Consider the following 14,022-nt stretch of genomic DNA (forward strand, 5'->3'; position numbering starts at 1 on the left):
ACTAATCTGTTTGCATTGTTGCATATTAAACATAATTACTAAACGTATAGGATATTGGGAATTGGCTTCAATGACACTGAAGGTGAATGCAAACCTATATGGATATGTTAGGAAATTTTCTCTAAGTAACTTCCTGATAGACTGCAGAAGGAAGTGTTAGTTTTGAGCAATAGAAAACTGTCAAATCTGCTTTGAAAAGCTTCCCCATTTAAAACACACACCCCCACCCCCCACCAAAAAAATCCAAACCCCGAAACCAGAACAGAAAAACAAAATGTTCCTTTGCCACAGGTCATTTGTTCCAAATTCAGCTGTTCTGAGTGGAGCTATGAAGGTACTTGTCTCTTCCTACAACAACTATGCTGACTAATTCAGGTTCCTCATGTTGAGTGGTTTGAATACTTTTCTGCCTCGAAGTGTCACCTGCAGGCCTGAGTGCTACACGTGTCCCCTAAACAATGCAAGGGAGGTTATACCTCTAAAATTAGAATTATAGATCCAATACATTGTGGCTTAAAGCTGCTGAAGCAAGCCAAGAGGAAACACCTTACAGAATCACAGGATGGCTGAGGTTGGAAGGGATCTCTGGAGGTCATCTGGTTCAACCCTTCTGCTCAAGCAGGGCCACGTGGAGCCAGGTTGCCCAGGACCATGCCCAGATGGCATTTGAGTATCTCCAAGGATGGAGACTTACAGGCTTGTGACCCACTTGTTTCAGCAGGTAGCATCCTTTTGCTGAAGCCGAAGCGAAGTGCTTGTTAGCAGTCACATACACTAAACTTTTTCCTAGAATTGTGTATGTATTCTGGAACTTGCTCTCAAAGATGGCAACCCTACTCTTTGCATAATGATTGCCTGTTATGACACTCCTAAAATTAAAAAAATAAAATAGGAGACCTCCAGATTTTCAGATTTTAAACCCATATCTTGACACCTATGATGCCCTGACTACTAGGTAGTAAGACTTTTCTCAGAAGTGGTAATCTCATTGGTATCTGTACAGCTTAAAAAGTATCCAGGCTGGTATGTGATGGAGAATGTAAACTTCTGCCTAATGGCTAGGGTAAAAACCTGGTAACGCCTGTGAAGTTCTAACCACTGTTGCAATAAAAAGTTTCAGATCTCGTACTCCATTGCACTTCAAGGTTGCTCCATAAATAATAAGTAATAGCAAAGACAACTGACACCAGCCATATATTTATCATCTTGTTTGCATGAGCCTGTTTACCTGGAATGTTGCCAGCGCCGTATGTTTGCCTTTGCTGACTATGAAGTACTTTTGTATTCAGCCAGACAATGCAAGCTGGTGTTCTTAAGTCATACACATGGTGTACAGGAAGAGCCTGCTGTATGTCTTACCTGTGTGGTCTACCAGGGAACACTCTTCATTTTTCTTTTTTTCTTTCTTTCTTTTTAAGTGAACAAACTTAGACAACCACCCCCCAAAATCCTCACAAAAACCTCTCTCCACCATAAAATGGTACACGGGCTTAGCACAAACTCACGCTTCGCAGTTAGACTTGTGCGATGGATAGCCTTTTCAAGGAAGACTTACATTAAAGCCAACCTAGAAATGAAGAAAACAATTTCCCTGTCATTCATGATCCATCTCCTGAATGGTGAGTTTGATTTAAGATAAAGGTGAATAGAACCATCCAGTTCTTTTTCCTGACTTCTATTCTCCTTCACTATTTGCTCGTAAGAAGAGGTTGTAATTAGGTCTTGCAGTTGTTCCACAGCAGACTTAAACCAACACTGATTCTTATATGGCACTCAGACCTGTTTCAATTGGAAAACTTTACGAATTCATAACAAAAAAAGAGACCACTTTGGTCATGGAACAGAAGATGATCCACTGCAGGTAATTGTGTTACTGTCAAGTAGGCAGCTCTGATTAAAGGGAAATGTATTTAAAAGAAAAAAAGAAAGGAGGCTAGTGTGTTAATTTGAAGTCATCGTAAGATACTCAACCAGCACTTTGATGGGGAAAGAGAGAAGCACGTTCACTTGCAAACTGTTCATTTTGCACAGTTTGTGATCTTGTCTCGCACTTGTCTGCCAACTCCATGTGTTAGAACAGTTTATGATTTCTCCACTGCTATTTCTAAGGGTTGGATGTGTCCTAGATTGACATGGGCGGGTAGACTGTGATTAGAGATGTTCCCTGGGAGATTAGATAATAATGCCCTGCATGGAGTCAGCAATATTTATAGAAGTCCAGATAGTTTATAGAAGAGTATCACTCACTAAATGACAGCTTTAGGATTTTCTAACTCTTCAAAGAAAAGCCCTGCAAGCAACAGCTGTGTCAAATCTAATATCGTAGAAACAAGCACTGATGAAAGTACAGGCAGTGGCTGTATTGAAAAATTCCCATGGACCCTCTAACGTCAGCCACTTCCTCTTCCAAACCACAGTATCTCACAGTCACGTAGCACCTGGTGACAGTTGCTTACACTGAGTGATATGTTTTAAGTCTGTTTAGCAATTGGACACTCCACTGCTGTCCCCCTTCCTCTTCCAGTATGATGGTAAAGGGCTGGGCTGCCTTGATGCCATCGATGGTTCACTCAGGTCATGAGACTCCCCAGCCACCAACTTCCTAAAGGTATGGGTGCAACGGGTGCATATTCGAACCCATCATGGCTCCACACCAAGCAGCGAGAGGTACAATGAAAAAAATTTTCAGGGATCCCTGACTAATTTTAGACCACATGTCTCACTGTGTTTTTATCCAAGCCACAAACCAAAGCCATTTTGGGTACATCCCCAGCCCAGTGTGGATTACAGTGTAGTGATTCCCCAAGCTCCTGTGTTCATCCAACATCAAGCTCTTCAGGATGCTTGCTTCAGTTCAAAGCTCAAAGCAACGTAGCTATGTTGCCTGAGCTCATGGATGCAGATTCTCAGCAGGGCTCAGTGGTAAAATGGTGTAGCTGTGCTGGTCAGAACAGAGGCAGTTTTGTCTGGTGAGGATGTCAATGCACTGCAGCGTATTAAACAATAGGAAGATATCCTCAGGACATTTTGAAAAAGGCAATATATAAGCCCTGTTTTTATAATCTCACATGGTATGAGGCATTGTATATATGTAAGACAGGAGGCAGTCACTGCTCTTTTGAACTCACACCCTGAAACAGAGAAGAAATGCAGAGACAATATGCAATAAACAAGTAATTAGAGCAGACAGGTGGATATTAACTACATATTTTTCCTGAGGGGTAGGTTTTAATGAGTCTTGTAACATCACTCACTATTCAAGGACCTGGAAAATTTGCTGCAAAGTACTGGCCTTCTGCGTGGAAGCCCCAAGATCAAACAGAGAAAAAGAGTTTGTGTGGCACTTGGGTGCCTTGGAACAGGGATAACACAGACAGAAATCTTTCTCTGTCTGCAGCGGGTGTCTCTGAGAGGCACGACGGATGTGCCAAGGCTGACAGGTTTCACAGAAGGCAGAGCTAGGCTCTCTCTTCTGGACACTGATCTGTTAGCCCAAAGGCCAGGTCCAAAGGTCCAGCTTACGCTGGTGAGGTGGGAGGACTCCACCTGCAGAGTTCATCAGTGTAAGAAGAGAAACCCATGACTAGTGAAGGATCCTCTTTGCTGATCGTGTGCCACCCCACATACAGCAGAAAAAGCAGGCTAGTGGAAGGACTCATGGGATCTTCTCTCCCACTCTGCTCCACAGCTGGGTCTCCTCCAGTGCACCTAAGCAGGGAAGGACGGTAGAAGCAGAGTGCCCTTTCCAAAGCAAAGGAGGAAGGATAGCCAATGATTCTGTTTTTGCAAAACTGTGTAGTAGCAGAATACTTTTTTGGAGTTACTCAAAGGCCAGGGAGGAACTTCCTCTTTCCTCTGCCTAAATTCCTCTTCAACTAGCTGACTTGAACTTGATGCAAGAAGAAGAACGTGAGACTATTTAATAGGATGATGCTCACATCAAGTGATCCAGGATATTGTAATTTGAATGCTGCATCTCTTCACCACTTTATTAATTTTATTTCTTCCAAAAGTCACTATAAACAGTCTAATTGCATTATTGTCAAATAACAGTGTTGAATAATATATTCCTTGAATCAAAATCAAAACCGAAAGGCCTCCAGATACTTGCACTGAATGTGTCTTTTGGTTGTTTTAGTGATTAATAACCATGCCCTGAGAAGGAAGATAGAAATATTAAAGAAAACAAGAGCAGTGTTTTGCAGGGAAAAAAAAAAAAAGAAAAACAAGGCTTGAAAAAAATACCATCCTTACTCAGAATCTGTTCCTGGGAGACATTTGAAAGGACAGCATTTTGCAGATCAGCTTAAAAGAGGGTGGTAAACATCATTTCCTCCTACTCTCTGTAGAAGTGCATCAGACTCTCTTAACTACTTTCTGACTAGTAATGGAAATCATACCCAGACGGCATTTTGAAACTGAAGTATTTTCAATGATTTTTAGAGACATAAACAAGCACTCAATGAATGATAAAGCCTACAGATATAAAATGCAGTAATACTGGAATGAGTAAAGTGCCCCTGCTGTGACTTCTTAAATATCATCTTCTGCTCTGTGTTTCCTAATGTTTCTCTCTGTGGAGAAGAACTCGTCACATCATCAAGGGTGTGGGGGAAGCAATATAAAAAATCAGGGCCTGATAATGAAAACTGTGATGTGACTGATCACTGACATGAGTAATCCCACGCATTAATGGAAGTTCAGTTGGCTTGCCACACTCCCTGCACAGGAAAGGCCATTCTTCTTCCATGAGGAGTAGAGTTAGGAGTCTGAATGCCTGAAAGTCAGGTGTCCTGTTCCTCTGGATTGCAGTTTAGAGATTTATCCTGAGAAATATTGGGAAGGGGGTAGGATGGAGGAATCACCTGTAGTAAAGGTGGCTAGAGGAAACGCTCTTCATTTTTTCTCCAGCTTCACAGATGTTTCCCAAAGACGTGAATGTGAAACAAGGACTGTGCTACTCCCATTAGCACAGCACATGCATGAAGGGCTATTTTTAGGCCTTGTATTCCGAGTTGACAACAACTGTAGTGGCTAAAGGACAAGAAAACCACGAATGGTGCAAGCTCCTGCTTTTCAAGGCTGCCAGAGTGCCCTATAGAGTCAATGGAGACATCACCAATGAAGCACTGTAGAACAGATGGTCTCTGCATGGCCTCAACCTCCATACTAGGACCTTGACTTTCCAACTATCTCACAAGCTCACAATCTAGCAGGTAATGGGGTAAATGTAGCCTTGCTGAAATTTCTGTCTCCATTCGTCACTCCAGAGATGGCTTCTGTCTGAACGGGAGTGAGCTGGGCTGGTGGGACTGTTCATGTGGAGAAAGATGACATGCTCTTAAGCAATTTGCAGGATCCAGCTCTTAATTTCTGTTGAGTAAAGTTCTATTTCCATCTAGTTATCTAATCCTTGTAAAGGCTCCAGGTAAATGGAAATGTTAGATCATTCCCACATGAAAATCCATTCTTATTTCTCAGAGGATTTTGCAAGCACTATCTAGGTTTTGAGCAGCTATCTAGGTTACACGAAAAGAGGGGACTATGAAAATATCTTTGCGTTTCAGAAAGAAAAATAGCCAACAGGAAAAAAAGTCTAAGCTTGTGGAATATTGAGATGATTTTCATTTTGAGGGTTAATTATCTCAGTGTAATAATGACCTGGTCTGTCATGCAACCACCATTCTGTGTTTAATAAAGTTATATGATAATAACAAAATATATGAACAATGTTTTGTTAGACCTTGGGCCTTATATCTAACTACTGCAATATATCTGGCTGCATGATAAATGTCAACCCCAATTCATGAGAAGGAAAAGCCTTTCTTCCTTCAGTGTGTTATGCTTTCAGTAATATAAACCTTTGGAAAAGTGTTTATTTTTGTCATTCTGAGACCATTTGTCTTATAGAGGATATGAAACAGAAAACCAATATACCAATTATCACCCAAAACAAATAATCCACATCAAGCCAAACAAAATATTTTGTATTTGGTTAGTAGTTGCTTTATCTTTGTCTTCAACCCTTTGTGCTTTCTTCAAAACTATACCTTTTGAAGTTGAATAATAGGGAAAAACTGGGTCATATGTCTGTTCCAGCAAAAAATACCATGCATTTCAGACACCATACATTTGCTTATGGTTGCTTACAGGAACTAGAGATTCCCACTAGGGCTGAAAAAAAGCTTTATTAAAAGATGTTTCAAGGACTAAAATGAAGCTAATTGCCCAAGAGGGATAGGGAGCCAAGTAAAAAGCAGGCCTGTCATAGACTGCCATCACTCCCAGTCATTGCATTCCCAGTGACTGAAGAGCTAATGACACCAGACTTTTAGGAAATTCAGTTCCTGCAAGCTTGATTAGGTAAGACAGCAAGTCTAATCTACATTTAATGAATGATTCAGGAATAACTTTAAGAGACTAACTTTAAGGTAGCAGGGTATTGACAGAAATGGGTACATGCTGTATGCACATCTTGTGACCTAGCTAATTATGGGTTTCTGAAAAAGTTATTACACTTCTGCCATCCAGTTTCAAAATCTGTTCTCTGCTTGTTCTGCCAGCTAAGAAGAGCTAGCTTTTTGTTAAAATGTACACTACCGTGAAAGCAGAGGCTAGAAAATAATGAGAGAAAAAGGAAAACTGAATAAACCTGTTATTTCTGCAGTGCAGTGTAGGCAGTCAGATATTTATGCCTCCATGGAGCCCCAGTGTTATAAGCATGTGTTCACAGTGACGTCTGCTAATCAATAAGAGGATTTTGACCTACATTGGTCTGAACACCCCAGGTAAAGAGGGCTAAAAACATACAAGTAAATGCAAAGAAAGAAAACTAATCAGATATAAAAAGAAGATTAGGATATTTTCATTCTTATTAATGTCAATAGTATTTCCTCCTAAGATAGGGAAAAATAAAAATTTTCTTTTAAGAGGTGGTTCTCAGATTTACTGTTTTTCTAGACTAGAAATAATTTGTGAATGTTGGCAGCACTGCAAAATATCATGAACGGAAAACTATATTGATGTGTGCAACCTACAGTGACACCATCAAGGTATCAGTCCTTCTTGGAGTTTGAAAACCCTCCAGCACCTTCCTTTTGATTTAGCAGGAGAAAATTGCTGAGGCATATCTAAAGCTGACTATATGTCAAGGTTCCAGTAGGGAAGTGAGGTGTTCAGGACACAGATAATTGTCACTCACACTTTCCAGGCCTTTCTCAGTACCTTGGTCCTTCTGTCACTGAAATTCCTGTGCAGAATTCACTCAGCAGGTGCCACTGATGCTTTCCTCCCTGCGCCTTACTTCAGGTCTCATACAACAACCCTTACTTTCCCAGGTCCCACAGCCTCCAACACTTACCTCCATCCTCAGTTAGGACCCCAGTACAGTGGTCTAGACCTACCATGTACTCTCAGTATAGATTCCCATCTCCTGTTCCCTATCTCGAAAATACAGAGCCTGGGATAATCGGGCACTGTAAAACAGCAGCTGCACTCTGTGTAACAAGAAAAAAACTACTACCAAAGCAATATAGAGGCAACCTACAGCAGAGCAGCTGAGGGACAGCAACTTGCTCCTTTGCCATGGTTAGCAGATTATGATTGTCCTGTCTGTTTGCTGTTTTCCTGTCTATCTGAGTTTCTTTAGTGCTTTGGACAGCAGTGTGGATAAAATAAAAGCATTTGGAATAGCTAAATATTACCTGCATTTTACAAAGGAGGAAATAAAAGCAAATACAGAAATAAAAGTCATCTTCAAAGTCATACTCTGTAAAATCAGAAAAAAAACCCAAGGCTCATACATTTACTATGAGACTATTCTTACTTCCCAGCAATCAGAAATGAGCTACTGATTGCAAGAGCAATAGAGATGTGCTTGAGAGAATGAGGGCTCTCAGCCCTTTGAACAGTCAAGGGAATCTGGGTTAGACCCAGATAGCAGCACCGCTCATGCAGCCTCTGCTTAAGCACCGCAGAACTTTTCTCCTTCATGCTGCTGGATATACCACCAGCCTTCTGAAGACAATGAATGACTCAAGAGCTCTGCAGACTTACAAGGTTGAAAATACCCTCAATAGCTTCAGCTCTTGCACGGCATTTTAAGATGTAAGCGAAACCTGCTGTAACAAGCCCAGTCTGGATATGCAGAGTTGAAAAAAAGTGGCACACTGTGCAGTATTTCTATTATAAATCCTCCGTTCCAAGGGACTGAAATTCAACTGTAATTAATCACTGCAGGATGGAGCTAGGCAAGAGAGCGTTCCAGACAAGTACCTATTCTTTTTCTTTCAGCGAATCTGAAAATATTGCACGTGTATGTGGAACACTGGGCAGATAACTCCAGGGCTGTGAGATTGTTTCATTTTCCATATTAATAAAAATAGATTTAACAGCAAAAACTGGCATACAATGGGGATTTGTAGCAATGGAATTTCACCAAATAAAAACGCTATGACTGAATTAGAGCCTGTCTACCTCTGTTCCCATGTCCCAATCAAAGGTACTTTATTTAGTCCTTCATCCAGTTATGAGTTCTGCAGGGTTTCTTTACACACAAAATCTAGGCTTTTTCTCATGACCATAAACTACAGCAGTGCTGCAAAATTCCTTCACAGAGAGCCATTTGTGGTGCTCCGTGAGCTGGGGCTGTAAAACATGGTCCAGGAAATGCATACATCTCAAAGTCCATTTTATGACTGTGGCTCTGTGTCTGCTCTGACTCCTGCTGGTGTTCTGGTATGACCTGTGCTGTCAAAGAAGTCTGTCAATATTTTTTTCAGTGCTTTTTTCTACCTGCCCTCACTGGTCATCTGTGAGTCTTACACCCAGACCACCTAATTAAATCTCTTCCTACAACCACATCACTGAGAAAAAAAAAAAAAAAAAAGATACTCTGCAGCCAATTCAAACCTGTTTCCCAAGGGGATGGCAGGAAAAGCCATTCCCAGATTCCCAGAGACAGGGACTGGGTTGCAGGGCTAGATTTACCTGAGTTTTTGTTCTTAGTTGTTCTGGGTAGAGAAAGTCCCTGGTAAATTCACTGACTGCAAAATAACCATGAGACAAATGTAACCCAGATGGTGTAAACACAAGAAACACTTAATCTGTTTTATGGCACATAATCAGCTACTGTGGAAGAAGATGATGGTCGACTTTGTGATTATGTATAGCATGTAAAGGTAGACCCTGGAACTGAAGCAACCATGGCCTCTGGTAAGTGCTATACTCTGTAAACACCAGCAGCTGTAACCATGCACCAGCAAGTCTTCTGTCACTGTTTATGTGCTGTTTGTTTCATTTCATAGAAGATAAAGTGCCACAAGTCATGTTCCTTATCCTTTTTTTTAATAAAAATCAAGCTTTTTTCAACAGATTCATAATGTCCAAAGAAAACTCAGTCACTTGTATTTTAACTATTCAAACTGAATGAATTGTTCTAGTAGGGACTCTATGGCATTGTCAATCCTAATACCTTGTTAGGCTAAAATACTTCAAGTGTTCATCTATAAATGTGTGCTGAAGAAAGATTGGAGTTTATAGATTTTAAAGGGATGTTATGCATTTTATGTCTTTTTTTTTTTTTTCAGTTTAATGTTCCACACCTCTGCTTATTATAGTCTAGGCCATGGTTTCATCATCACACTGAAGGCAATAAAAGAATAACATACACTAGAGAGAGACAAATAAAAATGTTTGAATATGTCAGTTATACAATAAAAGCTCTTGAATATAGCACACCGAGCACAAAGGAACCAACCACAGAAAAAGAGATGGCAATAACTGCATTACTTTCTCAAGGTAACTGACAGGAAATTTTCTACTCTGAGATTATTCTTTTTGGCCATAAAGATAAAACATTATCAGTGTTCTGAAAAACTCAGGAGACTAACTTTCAACAGTTCCTCAGTACTTGATGGTGTTCATCCCAGAAATCAGGAATAAAAGTACAAAGGACCTTAATATGCTATCAGTTTTAAGAGGTGTCCATTGACTCCAGTAGGAAATCTGTTCTAAAAACAGATAGCATTACATTGCCCAGTGTGTTGAGCTGATAACAAAATAGGTAATTTATCATTGAAAGTAACTACTTTTTTCCACACTACTTGTCCTTATCTTTTAGAAAATGCATGGGCTGGAGTAACTGCTGTACTGAGGTTTGGTCATGAGCAATGGAGTCCTGTAGCCGCTGCTGAAAGTTACTAACTTAAATCCAATCAAAATAGAAAAAACAATAAGATGAGAAAAATACTGTTTGTTGCCCAAATAGGCAATAGAAAACATTTTTTTTTTTTCATCTTACTGTTTTGCAGGCCCTTTTTCATCACTGCAGACTAATATCTATAATCTCATTCAACATTAATTCAGATCAATGGTGACAATTCCCGAGGTGGGTGGGAGATGGAGATTCTAATCAAGAATTCATTAGAGTAAGTAGACTCGTGTCCTCACCCTGCATGAATGTGGAGAGGGGTTTAGCTCCTGCTTTCCTGAGGTAAAGATAAAATCGATTTCTTAGAATACCCTTTGTCCCCAGAATCCCATTCAGACTTCATAGCAAGTGAAGCTTTCCAAGATTAGGTCTAGTACCTTCCACTAGTACTACACTAACTTAACACTAGTTTCCAGATTTTCATTTGAATGTAGCAAAAAGTTGTGGTGGGAGTAAATTACTCTCTGTAAAATTGAACATGATGAGGCATGCGAGGGCTTTTAAAAGGGCTTTAAATCATCTTAGTCATCTTCACGCTTTCCCCACTGTTTGGCAAATGGTACAAGACGTCTCCCGTTTCTAAAGGTCTGTTGCAAGCTGCCCGGTATTGCTTGTGATTCAGCCTCCTTTTTGCAGACAGTTTTTCTGCAACCTACACACCAGGGAGGCTGTGAAACAACTTCAGTTCACTCAGTCTCCGAGACCTGAAGTTGAGTGACAATTTTCAGAAATGTATCACTGCAGAAATAATTAAACATCTCAGGTATGTTGCCAAGGATTTGCTTAATTTTGCTACAGAAAACAAAACCCCAAAAAGTCCGATCAAGTAATACAAGGTCAGTCAGCCTGTATTTGCCTGTATTTCTCTCTATTTATCTTTCATATGTAGCAGTGGTGAGAATGATTGTTAGAACTTGTAGCTCTAGAAACCACAACCATCAGGTTGAGACCTGACTAACAGTATCTCAAGGTAGAGGAACTTTACTCACAGTAGCAAAGTATAGTAGAACAGTAAACTTAATTTATATGTTTTTTTCCTCTGTCAATTTTTTTGCAAGAAAAACTCCAAAACATAAACATAAATATAAGACTAAATGCATGTTTTTTTATGAGCCCAGGCAATCAGCTCTGTAATGATCATAATGCTTCCACCTGTTTTCAGAGCAAGAAAAAAGGAATGTTTTTTGGATGCTTCAAACAAAGTAGATTTTCTGATTATGGGCAAAATGAATGAATATAAACATTTGGAGCCATTTTCGTCCGATTATAAACAAAAGTATCACTCAATGGCTTACCATGAATTTACTGGGATACATTTATCTGTGATAATGTTCTGGAAGTACTTACTAGTTTGATTATGCTAATATTTCATGTTTGTTTTGCCAGATGGAAGTTCAGATATGCAATATTATCTGAAGCTAATATGGGATACGCCAGAGTGGGGGCTGACACTAACTGCTTGGTTCATTGGAATAGAAAACTTCTGCCAGCCACATGAATGAGAGAGAACTGCTATGTTTTAATGACAGGGATTGTACTCATGTTCAGAATGAAACAGAGGTGCTATTGCAATTTTCAAGAGAATAATACTCATAGTATTATATTCATTTACCAAAACTGACAATTACTGGATACCTACATTTTGTGATACTGTCAGTGCAACTTTTCTTCTTTGACTTAGCACATAAAAGAAGATATACATGCCAATCCTGTCTACAGTAGCTCACCATATAATTCTAAGTCTTACATAAATAAGCACAAAAATGTCTACTTCTGGAAATGGAATAATAGTGGAATGAAAGGAACAACACCACAGATTTCAGGTCAGAAAGGGCATTAAATAACTGCAAGTTTTTCTAGTGTCACTCATTACATTTGTTTTTAAATTCCTAACGTATTGGCCATTCATATAAATATCCTTCAGATATTTTGAAATTTTGTCATATGTCTTGTCGTATGTATTACATGATGAGTTGTTACCCTTTTGGGGTCCCTACTCCCAGTCTGGAGTTTTAATTATTCTTTTTATTGACCTCAGAAAGCCTATTATCTGCTTTAGGCAGTCTCTACAAAGGTCAGCCTCACACTCAATCAAATTAACATCTTTTGTCTTGTTTTGAAATTTAGAACATTTACATCCTAAAGACAGCTAAGTCATCTATCCTGAGGTAATCTGCCAGCGAACAGACCCTCTACATCCATTATTTTTGGGGGCTGGGAAGGGTGAAAGGGAAGTTATTTGCCTTCTGGAGTCTGATTTTACCTGAGCTTCTCATACACACAGTATGGGCCATCCCTTGCCACCGACTGTCAGGCAGAACAGAAGCAGATGTCGGAGAGCTCTGTTTCACAACTGATTACACAATATAAACTAAACTAATCTCTAGTCGGGATCCTGGGCCAGCACTATATTTTGACATGGTCAAAATTCACTGACCTATGAGATCTATCTATGAGACTGGACAAAGCATTCCAGGGCAGAATGGGGGCATGACCCCCCCCCCCATGACTGTATACTGCCATTTCATTCCCTTTACACATGGTTGATTCAACACCTACATCCAGATGGTCCCAAATGGCTCCAGATTTTGTCACGCAACAATGAATCCCTCTGGGAAACATAACGACCAGAGACCTTAATACATGGCAAGACTCCAGGCACAATCGCCCCTCCGGCATGGCCACAGTGGCTCCTACTCAGAGAAAAATCTGTGACTGGGTGGCAGAGAGATGACTTTGCCAGGTCTCTGCTATCCTAGAATTCCCTCAAGGCAATGGATTTCCCAAATAAATGATTGCTCCTCTTGTGGCCCTTGAGGACAGAAAAGGGATGCCATAACCATGGACATGTCTTCGCAGGGATTTTAGTTGGAGAAAGGTCTGCCACTCTTTGCAGGTATTACTCATTAATGATATGAGTGCTAATATGAGTTGATGCTCAGCCATGCAAGAGCATGTGTAGAAAACAGGGCGGGGGGCAGGGGGGAAATCTTGCTTCTGTAGACAAAGAGGAATGCTCCTATCAGCGTAAGATTACTTCATGAATCAGGAACTACAAATCATATGAACAAAAACATTCTCATTAAATGAAGGTCTGCCAGTGTCATAGCATCAGGATTCAAGACAATTGCCTTTCAACGTATCTTATGGGCTGGCTGTTTTCTTAAAAATTGGTGCTAGCCTAGGACCTTCTGTAAGAACAAAGAAAGCTACTTCTCATCTCTCAGAAGACATAAAATATTTATTGAAATCTTCATTTATTTAGCCACCCATAGAGAACCACATACAGGAGATCTTAGTTGCTGGTTTGACCTTGACTATTTAATGAGATGTATAATGATGCCACTGCAGCAAATAGAGCCTGGCAGAACAAATGCAAGCAGCCACTGCACTAAGATCTCTCATCTTCTACAAAAGCAGCAGTCGGAAAAAAGGTAATATTAGATGAAGGAAACAAGTCACAGCATGTGAGGTCAACATATGGTGGCACCAGATATCTGATGCCAAAAGGAGAACTAATCCTGGCCTATTTCATGCCATAATTTTTTCCATTTAAGATGGCTTTGGGATTTATCGTAGGGAACCTGCATGCTGTATGGCAGCTGTTAGCAGCAAATTTGATATTACTCAAACTAAAAGGTATTTGAGTAGCTTCTTCCCTTCTCTTGTATCTTTGCTATTATTTATGTCTGTGCAAAGCAAATGTATTGTACTCACGAAGCACAGCCATTTTGAGATGCCTTTTTAGAAGAAGTAAATTTTTATCTAAGGGTTATGGCAGTGAAAGGAAAAAGCCCTTTCCAAAAGTATTT

The sequence above is a fragment of the Haliaeetus albicilla genome, chromosome 3 (genome assembly GCF_947461875.1).
Source record: "Haliaeetus albicilla chromosome 3, bHalAlb1.1, whole genome shotgun sequence".
Taxonomy (NCBI): domain Eukaryota; kingdom Metazoa; phylum Chordata; class Aves; order Accipitriformes; family Accipitridae; genus Haliaeetus; species Haliaeetus albicilla.